Source organism: Myotis brandtii, unplaced genomic scaffold (assembly GCF_000412655.1).
Source record: "Myotis brandtii unplaced genomic scaffold, ASM41265v1 scaffold433, whole genome shotgun sequence".
NCBI classification, from domain to species: domain Eukaryota; kingdom Metazoa; phylum Chordata; class Mammalia; order Chiroptera; family Vespertilionidae; genus Myotis; species Myotis brandtii.
The window spans coordinates 386,993-398,291 of NW_005366559.1; the positions used below are offsets into that span (position 1 = coordinate 386,993).

The following is an 11,299-nucleotide window of genomic DNA, read 5'->3' on the forward strand; positions in this document are numbered from 1 at the left end:
GGATTCGGGGAAGGGCTCACCTGGGCCCCAGGGCGCCTTGTGTGTTGGGCCGGTGGGGCAGGGGGGGGCTGGATCAGCAGACACCAAAGTCGTTTTGCCTCCAGCTGCTGTCAATCATGAAAAGAACGAGAACAGCCCTGTAATTAGACCTTCTGACCCAGTGAGATGGACTTAGGGGTCAGGCTGATTGGACGGGAAGGGGGCTAGGGCGGGGAGCCGATTCTCACAGCCCCTGTTTTATTCATGCTCTGCTCTCACCGGGCTCCGGGCGGGAAGCACGGCTGGTTACGGTCCTGAGGGGCTCACCCTCGGAAGGGAGAAGGGGGGCAGGAAGCTGTGCTCCCGCTCAGGGGTGCTTCTCCCACGGGGCAGGAGAGGGTGATTAGTGCTTGTAACAGCCTTCGAGGTAATGTTGACACCAAACGTGTTCAGGAGCCTTGAGCGTCCCATTTGCTAGAGAGGAGACCTTGCTCAGGTCCAGGATGGCTCCGCACCTCAGATGTGAAGCAGTGACACACACGTGTAACATGTAAGGGGTTGTTGCTAGGTAACCAGGAAACAGATCTGGTTCTAAGGCATAAACTATAAAATACAACAGGAATCTGGTTGGCTTCATTATTTTAAGCAGGAGACTGATAGTTAATAAGTCAGAGACCTGTCGCTTATTATAAAAAGGAAAATAACTTTCTTTGTTGTTACTTCGTCTGAAAAATGGGCATAATACCTATTCTTATTTTTCTGATGAAATAATATTAAGTAACATGTGTTTGTTAAACCCTTGGAGGAGAATGGATTTGAACTCAAAATTATTTTATGATGAGTATTATTATTAACAATAAATTTTTGATTCAGCCTCCACTAGGTGAGGGGTAACTATATGTTTGCAGTGTCTTCCTTGAACAGCCCACGGAGGCATGGTCTGGCTAAGCCCCGCCCACTCCCTGGCCCAGCCCCACCCTCCGGCCCTGGGCAGCCTGTGCCTCCCTGGCACGGGGAAGGTGGAATGGTATTAATTTTGTGTCAGAATAAGGAAGTTAGAGGTTATCTTCTCAGTTATCATTCTATAAGTGAGCAACTAGCAAATTAAGGAGGTGAAATAAAACATAGGAAAGCATGGGTGAGCCCATTTAATGGACATAATGTGTCATGGGACCAAACTTAGAGTTGCTATCTAACTTGTCTTCACTTCTCAATAGAATTCTACTCTGTCACGTCTGTGTGAGTGGAGCATAGAAGGTAGGCCGAGTTAGATTATGGTTTAACATTGTGTCTTATTAAGTAAGGAGCCTACATTTTTATTGGAAAGTATATTCTTATCGCACTAGGCATCAAAGGAAAAGTCACTTTGGTTTTTATGATTTTGTAAAGGATGTGGGCAATACACCTCGTGGTTCTATTAATTAGTATGTAAACGGTGAAGCAGAAAACCAGAGTCGTGGAGGCTCTGTAGAGACTGACTTCCATCGAATGTGCTTGAAAACACGTCTGCAGTGAAATTCCTCGTTTGTGCCGTACAGTCCCCCCCTTACCTGAGGAGCACACATTCGAAACCCCCAGGCGAGGCTTGGGACCACAGAGCACCTGTATGTGCTGTGTTTTTCCTGTACACACATGCCTGTGACAGCTAAGGTGATAAGTTAGGCACAGTACGAGAATAACAACAACAATAATACAAGAGAACAATTATAACAATGTATTGTAATGAAAGTTATGCGAGCGTGGTGTCTCTCTCTCTCTCTCTCTCTCTCTCTCACGCCCCTCTCCCCCCTTAACTGATCTGGTAATCGAGAAGGCTAAGTGACTGGTGGACGGGGGTGGGAGTTAGGGGTGGGGGGTGTAGTGTGGATACACTGGGCAAGGGGATGATGTACCTCCTGGACAGGGCAGCGCGGATGGCTAGACAGAGATGTCATCCTGCTACTCAGAATCGCGTGGATTCAGGACTTAAGAATTGTGTATTTCTGGAATCTCCCATTTACTCTCTTCAGACTGCAGTTTAAGTGAAACCCGGGAAAGTGAAATCGTGGATGAGGGCGCAGCTGTATCAGTAGGTTCTAATGGAACTAAGCTGCCAGCAAAGCTTCAGTGTCTTTCACTAAAGAACCCACACTGGCAGTTCTGGCCAGGGCCCGAGGGGGAGCAGACAGAGCTGAGCAATGCATGGCATCCTGCAAGACCCCCTTTCTTTTATGGTGCATTTTGGGGTTTCATGGAACATAGAGTATTCACTCTTTTCTGCAATTCATAAAGACCGGTGGTTCTTAAATTCTTTGGTCTCAGGATGCCTTTACACTTAAACATGATTGAGGACCACGAAGGACTGTGATCCATGTGGCTTATTATCTATTGATAGTTTCCATATTAGAAAAAAATTGAGAAATGTTTTAAATGCAAGAATAGACAGACACGCAATTCTCCCAGCTCTCAGAGGGATAACGTCATGTGCCAAGTAGCCTCTAAAAACTCCGCCGAACACACATGGGCCAGTGAGTCTGTAAAGGGCTAACAACATCGGAATGTTATTGTGAAAATAGCGTTGACCTAACACCCCCTGAAAGGATCTGGGGGCCCCCAGATGTCCCCGGGTCACACTCAGGAACCATTGGTATAGAAGACAGGTTATAAAACACACGACTCTGAGATCTTATGAGGCCCTTATGATCTCAGGGTCAAAACATCTCTTCAAACATGTCTGATGTATTCAGATTGTGATCTGGGCCAGTAAGTCTTGTGTCATTATCCAAGGCTGTGAGCATTATCTTTCCAGGCTAACAACTCGGAACATGCATAGCTGGTCTTTCCCGTTCCTTCGGCACAGCACTTACTAGTGTAGTTAGCACGTGATCCTTTTCTATGTAGTAGGTCTGTTGTAGGAAACATGTGATCATTTATAGTTAGCACGTGATCCTTTTCTATGTAGTAGGTCTGTTGTAGGAAACATGTGATCATTTATAGTTAGCACGACGTGATCTTCTATGTAGTAGGTCTGTTGTAGGAAACATGTTATCATTTATAGTTAGCACGTGATCCTTTTCTATGTAGTAGGTCTGTTGTAGGAAACATGTGATCATTTATAGTTAGCACGTGATCCTTTTCTATGTAGCTGATGCAAATGTGTCTGTTTTCGGAAACGCCCAGTAGCAGCAGTGGCTCTCAGTTTCAGTGCCTTAAGAAAAATGGATGAGAATTAACTTCACTTTTTCTAGTTGTGAGTGTTCGGATTTTCATACTTTAACCTCAGGGGTTCCCCGTCCCATGTGTCCTATGTGTTTGCTTTCATTACCCAAATGGCCTTCTACCCCTGGGTTTAGAGGGAGCAGTGAATGTGATTTTTAGATCTTGATTTCTTTTATTTCTTGTATAGAACATGAGCATGGTACGTATACAAAAACCATGGTACAGTTTTTTAAATTTCTAGAGTGAGGGGGAATGGACTAAAATGAAAGCCACCGTAGAAATCAAGGCTGGTAACCAAAATAGCAGCAGAGCAGAAAAATGAATCTCTGGCATCAGCCCTCGGTAGGTCATGCCTGGATATATAAAATAAACGCAGATTTTAAAATTGACACATGTCATTCCACTTGAATTCATCATGTCTTTATGCCCCTAAAGGTTAGGAGAAGGACTTTTCATAGAAGGTTATACAACTAAAGCCCCAAGAACAGAACTCCTGTTGGAGATTTGAAAGAATGTGGTGTCTGCTTCTTACGTCAGAGTGAGGCTAGGAGGGTCCGTCTAGAGGAGCCTCCACATGCCCCGTGCATGGCTACCATGTATCCTTCCATGGCACCTACATGATGTCATGATTTTAATACGTAATTTGCATTTCTTTCACTATTTACCTCCAATTAAAAGCACAAAAGCCTCTTTTTGTGGGTAAAAAGTGCTTTGTTGGGCATAAAATTACATATCCTACACACATATGCGCGGGCACAACCACACACACACACACACACACACACACACAGGTGTGTTGTTTTCATTGACACTGCCTGCAAGGCCTTTCCAGATTCCGATAATTCCTCAGTATACCCTGTCCATCTTCAGAAAAGTCAAGGCCTCGGCCATCTTCCTGTGGACCTCACAGACCACAGCTCCTTTTAGAATTAATGAAACCTGTTTCTATGGGAAACTCAGTCTTGGACCCAGCTTTCCCGTGTGGAATCTGTACGGATACGTCACACGGCCTAACCCTCCTGACCCGGAGTTCGCACTGCCAGGCCCGAGGTACGTGATTTGGCAGGGTGTCCTCTTTTCCTTTCAGTAGAGTTTTCTCCCACGTTTGCGAGGAATGCCGTGCCCTTCATGGCCACCGCACACGCTGGTGGGAAGGTGTGCTGGGGAATAAAGAGTGCATTGTTGGAACCAAGCGCACATTCCGTTATTTTAACAGCGAAGGAATATGTTGAATGCTTCCCATGTTTTCCTAACAGACTTACAACTCTCGCTGCAGAACTTGAGGAAGCAGCTTGGAGAGCGGGCGGCGTGGTCCAAGAATAACATCCTACAATGCATGTTTGTACCAGTGGTTTATGCAGGTGTGAGCCGGGTGTTTGCAGAGCTGCTGTGAATAGGCCACTTTCTTTCCGTGCGGTAATTGCCCTGTAATTGGTGCCTCCAGAGAAGCTACAATTCAATGGCAGTGATCAGATCGTCCTCTTCCAACAGGTCCCCATAGAAAGCTCCATCAGCCGTCGTGTACGCATGTAATGGGTGTAGAGGGAATTCTGGCGGTAGGGGAGAGGGAATTGGCCGAGATGAGCTTCAGGCTGGGAGATCCTGGTCTTTCCCTTCCTTTTCCATAAAAAAGTCTTGTGATACTCAGCCCTTCCCTTCATGAACTCAGGAATAGTGTTCTTCACATTCCAGAGTCCTGAGGTGAGATTCTGAGGGCTCCCCGAGACTTGCAGACACCACCACAGTTTAAAGATGTGACTGTCTGCATGGCCGTTTGATTTTCGCCTCAGATACTTTTCCACCCGAGTTTGAGGCCTGTTTTTCACGTCACAGCTTCACTGATGCTGAGGTTGTATGGCCGCCTGTCGAGGCGGGGGGCGGGGGCCCATCACTCAGGCTGTCAGGCCTGGCATAGCCGGGTCGCCTGCTGGTCATGGGGCGGGGACCGTCAGCGTGGGGGCCAGATCTCCCGCCGCCTCGTGGGTGGTCTGTGCCTCCCCCTTCGCACTCAATCTCACGAGACCCACTGGCTCTGTGCCTCTCCTGGTCTTGGGGCTGCGATCATGAGACCCAGTTGGACTCAGAGTCCTGCAAGGAGAATAAATTGTGTCGCGGAGCCTGCGGTTCAGGAGATGATGTTTCCACGCCCCCTCATTTCTCCGCCTCGCGGGCCTGCGGGCTGGGGAGGAAACTGGGCGACAGGACCTTCCATTGAATTTGCTCAGTGGTCACTCGGATCTGTTTCTTTTATCTGATCGACTCTCCAGGAACCAAATCCTTTGCATCGATGTATTGACCAGGGCGGTCTTGTCACCATTCGTTTTGATCACTTCCAGCTGTTAATATGGGATAATTCAATCAGGATTGATTGGCCTTACCATTGCAGGCAGCAAGTTAATCACACAGGACAAAGAACGAGGGAACGGCTCACCTCAGTTTCCTGTCATTCCTCTCTCTCTCTCTCTCTCTCTCTCTCTCTCTCTCTTCCCATCCATCATCTGTGCAGTAGCACAGAACTCGGGCTGATGTGAGCAAAGAAGAGCGTTTAAGATGTAGAATGGGTGCTGTACCTACAGGTGAGGGGCTTTGTTTCTCTCTCTCTCTCTCTCTCTCTCTCTCTTCCCATCATCTGTGCAGTAGCACAGAACTCGGGCTGATGTGAGCAAAGAAGAGCGTTTAAGATGTAGAATGGGCGCTGTACCACAGGTGAGGGCTTTGTTCGCTGTTCAGTGCTGCTGCCTGTGGAAGTGAAGCAAGTGCACAGGGAGGGAGATGAGCCCGATTGTCACAGGAACGCATTTGGACTAAACAAGCAAATGCATTTTCAATGGCCCGTTTTGTACCAGTAAATGCCGGATCGGTGTGCGTGCTTTGGGGCGCAGCCCGGGCTCACCTGCCCCTAACGTGGCCTCGCTGCTTCACCAGGTGTCCGGCCGGCACGTTGTCAAGCGCGAGTGGATAATGGGACCGAGGGAAGGCAGCAGCGGCGGCTGCGATGGGCAGGCAGCACTTCGTTTCCATCTGAGCTGTTTCCGCAGCGCCCGCCCCGCCTTTAAAAAGCCTCCATCCATTCATTTCTTGATGTTCCTGTCGGGGCTGGTTTTCGCTATTAAAAGGGGGAGCGCCAGCTCCTTGCTCTGAGGCGCACCCCCTCCCGCAGCCCTGTTGTTAGCAGCCTGCCCCCACATTGAGTTCTTGCCTGGCCCGGAGCTGACGACAGATGGCCACCTCCGACTGCCACGGGGCTTTACGGAGCATCCAGCCAGGTGCACTGAGACCCGGCCGGGTGCCAGCCCTCCCCCCTGGAAACGAACCTCCCTCTGCCACCTTCTGCATCGGCCGCTCGGCTGGCCCTGCCGTCCGCGGTGTCGCCAAGACTGCCCGCTGCCACAGCACCGATCGCCCCGTTGGGGACGAGGCACTGCGGGCACGGCTGTCAGGATCGTCTGCACAGACAGAGCTGCTCTCAGCACCTCTGCTGTCAGAGTCTTTGGAGAGAGCTGGATACCCCGTTTCTAGAACATTCTGCAGCCCAGAGAGGCACATTGCATCTGCACATGTGTTCCTATGTTATTTTTTAATATTTTTATTGATTTTCAGAGAGGGAAGGAGAGGAAGAGAGAGAGAGAAACATCCACGATGAGAGAGAATCAGATCGGCTGCCTCCTGCACGCCCCATACTGGTACTGTGGATCGAACCCGCAACCCGGCATGTGCCCTGACTGGCAATCAAGCTGTGACCTCTTGGTTCCTGGGTTGATTCTCAACCCCTGAGCCATGCCCACCAGGCTGTGTTCCTATTTTAGCTGTTTGCTCTGCACCTGGACCCGTGGCCTTTCGTTCGCAGAGACCAGCGCCAAGAATGAAACCCATTGTGTTTACAACTTTAATCCCACGATGGGAAAACACCCCGTCCCTATCCCACTGTCCTGACAATCCGGGCGAGGGCGAGGGCCATCCTGGACGTCAGCTAGAAACCAGGGAGGAGCCAGGTGTGCATCCCAGCGTGGCTGGTCCTGGGACAGCGGCGTGACCAGTCCTTGCTGTGCGTAGCAGGAGAGCAATAGGCTGCTCCTGGTGGGTTTGCGAGGGCAGCGGCAGCGTCAGAGCCGCCTGCAGACTTCAAGAGGCGCTCACACTCGTACCGTTACTGCTAGATCTGCAGGGGCCCGCAGCCCTCACAGGCTCTGCCCAGCCAGCAGGTAGCTCCCTTCCTGGGGCGCAGGCCTCCCAGCCTGTGAGGGGCAATGGGCAGGCGGGCGGGATGGGTGGATGGCGCCTGAGAGTGGTGCTGGGGGGCTGCCATTGCACAGGGAGTGATGGGCACGGAGACCCTTTAACAGCGGTGGAACCTTCAAACTCACTGAGGTGGGTCAGGGTCAAGGTGGTCGTGCAGAAAATAGAATAGAACAGTCTGTTCGCAGAGAGCCAGGCACTGAGCCCTTGCTCCGCTGAGTTATCATTCATGGCGGCCCTGGTGGGGGGCCGTCCCTCTGTGGAGTTAGCGCCTCTCCACGGAACCCCGCGGGGAGCGCCCTGCATCCCCCCATCTGTGCCTATACTCCTCTCTCTCTCTCTCTCTCTCTCTCTCTCTCTCTCTCTCTCTGTCTCTCTCCTCTCTCCTTTCTCCTCCCTCCCCGGCTCTCTTGGGCTCACACTGGGAGGCTACTATGCTCTGTAGCGGAGGCTCCAGAACACGCTGTCATGTGACCCGGAAGCGCTGGAGGAGCACCGTGTGTTGTTTAGGCTCCTGTAGAAAGTGCCCCTGGGACAGTGGGCAGGAGGCAGCCATCGCCTTCCACGAATGGCCAGGCAGAAAGAGGCACCCCTGTCTGACGGAGCCAGGAGGTCACGGTTGGATTCCAGGTCAGGGCACCTGCCTGGGTTGCGGCTCCATCTCCAGCAGGGGGCGTGCAGGAGGCAGCCGATCAGTGATTCTCTCTCACCATGGTTTCTCTCTCTCTCCCTCTCCCTTCTCCTGTGAAATCAGTAAAAAATGTTTAAAAAGCAAACAAACAAAAGGAGAAACCACCTTGTGGCTCAGGCTGACTTGAGATTCATCTGTCATGTTTCCCAAAATGTGCTCTTCACATGGCCGGAGGCTAGTGCGCCTTTTAAAAGACAAACCTCTCCAGGCCCCGCTGCCAGCGTGTGGGCCTCACGGTCGCGATGCCCGGGCCCCGTTAGACTCTGCAGAAACAGACTTTCCGTGCCTCAGACCCGGCATATTCCCCTGGGCGCCTGCCCCACAGCCGCCAGGGGAGAGGTCACCGTGGAGACAGCGGGACTCGGCCTCGCGTGTAATTGGCGCCAGGTCTCAGCCCGGAGTCCGGGTGGCAGAGGACATGCAGGCGGGAACAGGGGCTGGGGCGGGGGGGAGCTCCCTGTCCAGGTTGGTGCGGGTGAGAGATCGCTCGGAGATGACACGGCCGAGCAGTCAGCCTGAAATCCTGGTTGGTATTTTATTAATTTTGCACCGAGATAAATCCTGAAATTCTGACAAACTCCATGACAGGTGAGATTCCTTCTTGCAGAAGCTGCCCAGCAAGGGGCTGCTCGTTTCACTCTGTTCCGAGGCGGGCAACAGGAGGGCAGCTCTATAATCAGCCCTCAGAGGACCCCCGGCCGCCGCGGCCAGGGCTGATTGAATAACTCCCGGGCCTCTCCCCCCAGGCCGCGGGCGGCGGGGGGCCGGGAAGCAATCTCCCGCAGCCTGGCACTGAAGTGAGCTTTAAACCACCATTTTCTCTCTCCGAGGGGCCGGGGTACTAAAAGATAGATGGACTGCAGATATTTTATGAGCAACTGTCAGAGGAAGGGCAGAGTCCATGTTTTTTTCCTCCTTCCTCGAGTCACAGGCTGCATCGCTGTTGAATTTCTCCCCGCACCTTTTACATCCAAAGTAAGAAATTAATTGGTTGCTAACCTTCCATTCCTCCTCCTCCTCCTCCTCCTCCTCCTCCGCTGTGTTCCTCCCTTTTTTTTTCTTAAATATTCACACAGAGGCCCTTTGCTTAACCACAGTTTCAGAAAAATCAGTACCATTTGCAATGAAATATTTATAATGACAGAATGAAAAATTGGATTCATTTTCTGGACAGCAGCCAAGCAGCCTGCAACTTTCTGCAGCGTGTGGAGCGCGCCTCGCACCCGCCTGTCGTGGCTCCTTCCCGAAAACGGGCCGAATGCGCACTTCCCTGGCTGTGGGGGCGCCTAGCCGAGCACAGCCCCCTTCCCTTGCCCCTCTGCTGCGTGTGGGGCGCGGCCTGCACAGAGGCAGAGAGCAGTGAACCCCGTAAAAACGGGGGGGTGTCGTCTCTGCAGGGAGGAGCTGGGCGACGGTCATAAGAGACGCGGGACCGTCTGCGCACACTCTGGCCGGGCACAGGTCGCAGGCGCAGGTGTGGTCTCGGGGCAGATCTGTGGGGAGCGGAAGGCAGGACTGAGGGTGCGTGCGCTGACCAGCTGAGCGCACCTCCTTTCTGCCCTTGGTGTCGCTGCAGCTTCCCTTTCCCTGGGACCCTCCTCGGGCTGCGTGCTTCCTAACCAGGGTCGTTGATGGCCTTTTTCGGAGATGAAGACAAAGGGCTTCGCTAGCACAGCCGCTTGTGTTTCCAGGAAGTGGGCCTCCCAGTGCGATCACCATCATGCGTTCCTGTGGCAGCGGTGACGCTGGGCCGGCAGCGAGATGCCTGTGCAGTCAGTGTCGGTCTGTCAAACCCGTGTTCCCGCACAGCCGCCCGTGGGCCCGAAGCCGCCCACGGAGTGCGGAGCGGAGGACCGGCCGCAGGGCCTCCACACGCCCTTGGGGTGGCCTCGCATTTGTCCCCTTTGGAAGCTGAGGGTTGAGTTAGTTTGGCTCCTTTGGTGTTTTTTCCAAAAGGGAAGGCAGCCCTAGCCGACTCCAGCGCAACTCACAGCCAGAGCGCAGGTCTTCAGGCGGCCTCGCAGCATTTGCGCCCCCCTCTGCCTGTGCCATGTGATCAATAACCCGTCTTTTATTGGCTCACAGAGGTGGCTTGTGATTGATTAGCTTCGCCACTCCTGATTGGTCCTGTTTATTCACGGGGAAGAGGTACCGTAAGCTTGCCTTCGCCGCAGCATGGCTTTATGCGACTGTCGAGCGCTCTCCATGCTATAGACATGCTGACAAGGGAGACAGAGAAGCGACCTGAGTGCTGGCCCCGGGAGAACTGGAGTCCATCGCACTGCGTGGTTTTGGCCATAACTTCCTGTTCACGTCTGTCCTGTCAGCCGGTGCTCCAACGAGCGAGCCTCCCTTCTGACCTCTGAACCGCAGCGAGAACCCCACTCCAGCGCTGGGAATGGGGGACAGGAGACTCGGCCAGTGGCTATTTCCTCTCACCCACTTGGGCAGTGTGTCCAGGCTGTCGGATGCTCGCTCTGTTCTCTCTGAAGCAAAGCCGGGGGCCCTGAGTGATGGGAGTCCCTGAGCAGGAGGGGCCACACGTGACGGGGTCGCTCAGGGTCCCCTGGGCGCGCACCCCGCATCTCACACGCCCTTCCTCAGAGGCTTGGGGTCCTCCACAGGCTCCGAGATTCGTCGTTTCACCACATTCCAGAAACATGGTTTTGAAATATAGGCTGTCGGTTCCGCGCGGAAGGACGTTTGCGTGGACTCGGGCGCGCTGAGGCTCGGGGTCCAGCTGGAGTCGCTGGGTGGCAGCGTGGCTCTGATCCCGATGCGGGGAGTGATATTCCTTAGGAGTGTGCGTGCGTGTGTGTAGGTGACAACAACTTTCCCCTTTCCTTAGGAGTGTGCGTGCGTGTGTGCGTGTGTGTGCGTGCGTGTGTGTAGGTGACAACAACTTTCCCCGGGCCGGGACTCCAGCAAACCGTGTCCACTTCACCCTGGTCCTTGCTTTCTCTCTTGAGGACCAATGTTAAGAGAGAGAAAATGTTTTACATTTGTTTTCAACAACTCGGGTGAGTCTGAAATGCGTACCCACACCGATGGGAGCTGTCCCAGGGCGCCCAGGGCCAGCCTCCACTGCGGCCAGGAAGGGACGCGGACGGCTCAGTCACACCCGGCCAGGCGGGCTTCGCGGGGGACACGTTTGCCGCTCCCCCAGGACTGATGTTCAGCGCTCTTCCGGGGGCA

At 53.0% G+C, this 11,299-nt stretch overlaps 1 protein-coding gene across 1 annotated transcript in view; it reads left to right on the forward strand.

Moving 5' to 3' along the window:
• The window catches only part of ZNF521 (zinc finger protein 521), a 250,078-nt gene that overhangs the window by 226,398 nt on the left and 12,381 nt on the right, over positions 1–11,299 (forward strand).